Source organism: Pteropus alecto, unplaced genomic scaffold (assembly GCF_000325575.1).
Source record: "Pteropus alecto unplaced genomic scaffold, ASM32557v1 scaffold20, whole genome shotgun sequence".
Lineage (NCBI taxonomy): Eukaryota > Metazoa > Chordata > Mammalia > Chiroptera > Pteropodidae > Pteropus > Pteropus alecto.
In genome coordinates this window covers 46,676,418-46,678,121 of record NW_006436298.1, presented here as the reverse complement: position 1 = coordinate 46,678,121, position 1,704 = coordinate 46,676,418, and the positions used below count along the sequence as shown (strand labels likewise).

The window sequence follows — 1,704 nt, the reverse complement described above, 5'->3', positions numbered from 1 at the left end:
TCCAGTTGGCCAAGCATTATAACTGACACTGGAATTTGTATATGTCAGGCGTGTCATTTGTTCTATTATCTAAACCACAGGGAATCTGAGAAAAAATTCTCTAAAAAGCAGTAATGGGATTGGAAGAAGGGAAAAATGAGAATAATATTAGGTGGGAAAAATAAGAAGAAGAAGAAAAGAAAAAGAAAGAAAGAAAAAGCAGACTCAAATAGAGAAGGCAGATAGACATAACAAACACTTAGCCTAAAGTTTCAAGTAGCAAACTCCAAAGGCCCTGTTTCCTGAGTGTTTTTGTTTGTTTGTTTATATTTGTTTTCATTTTTGCTTTTTAAAGCAAGGAGCTACCATGGTGTCTTTTCAAATTACAATAGTCAAAAATTTTTCCCACGTGCTTAATCTAGTTTTAGTTGTATTTCTGTGACATATACAAAACTCCCAATACATAAAATTCAACCTCTAGGTTGATAAAATTATGACACAATACAGGATGAGAGAATAATAATTTTTAATTTCTCTCACACTCTGTATTGCTTAATTCTATTGATTCTCTTTAGTAAGTCCTTGATCTTATCACATAGACATGGAGTGGTTTGTAGTGATTTTTGTTTTTTGTTTTTCTTGCATTTCCAATTGCTGAACATTCACCTTAAAAAACTGGACTCTATCAGGTGGCCTTTTAATGTTTTCTGAAAAATGCTGGCCCTGTGCTGTGCCCACGTCTCCATGCCCATGCAGTTCTACGTTAGTTTGTAACCTGTGGACTCCATTCTGTGATATGTGTCCTATTTTCATGTAAGAATATGTGGGGCCTTTCAAATCCTGCTCAGCTAAATGAATCCTTTCTTATGTAGCTCCACTTTGAAAAGAGCGAGTCCTTCTTAAAAACAAAGGATCTCTATAACATTAAGAAACATTTCACCCCCAAGCAACTCAGAACCTATTTCTGGTTAATTCATATCTTTCCATAATGTATAATTCCATCGTCTTTCCATTCGAGCTTAAATCCTTCCATGAAATAGACCTTCTAAAGGGAAATGTGAGTAATGTATAACCCTGTGGAATACATTTGTTTATTAATTGAACAAATATTTATTGGATAGATCTTATGTTTCAGCCTTACTCTAAGCACTGATGATAGAGCAGTGACAAGGATAAACAAGGTTCCTGCCCTCAGAATGTTTACATTCTAGTAGTGGAAAACAAAAAGCAGTGACAAACAAGGAAATACATTTGAATAATTACTTTATTATTATTATTTTTTAGGCGAGGCAACCCTTGGTTGACCTCACAGATTGCAAGGATCTTGTCAGTTTACAATCCCTTATTTTTTATTTTTTACACCTACAGCACCTGGTCTTCCTAGGTGGTCTCCCATCCAAGTACTAACCAGGCCCGACCCTGCTTAGCTTCCAAGATCAGATGGGATCGGGCTTGTTCAGGGTAGCATGGCCACAGACAAATAATTATTTTTAATAACAAAACCTGTAAATAAAACAAAATAGCATAATATAAAAGAAAGTGAAATTATGGAGAAATGTAAGATGTGGGAAAGGTGGAATGCTTTGAGAAGGTGACATTTGTTCAGAGATTCAAAGGATTAGGTATTACCCTTGCAAAAGGGGGGGAAGGTGATGCAGGCAGAAGCAAAAGCAAACGACAATATCCTTGTGCTAACCAGCCTCCAGTGATCCATTCCCCTTGAGA

The 1,704-nt window shown here is 36.0% G+C and overlaps 1 pseudogene; it reads right to left on the bottom strand.

Annotated features, from left to right (window-relative positions):
- Positions 1 to 1,338: 1,338 nt before the first annotated feature.
- Positions 1,339 to 1,457, bottom strand: LOC112480936 (annotated as a pseudogene).
- Between the last annotated feature and the right edge of the window lie 247 nt (positions 1,458 to 1,704).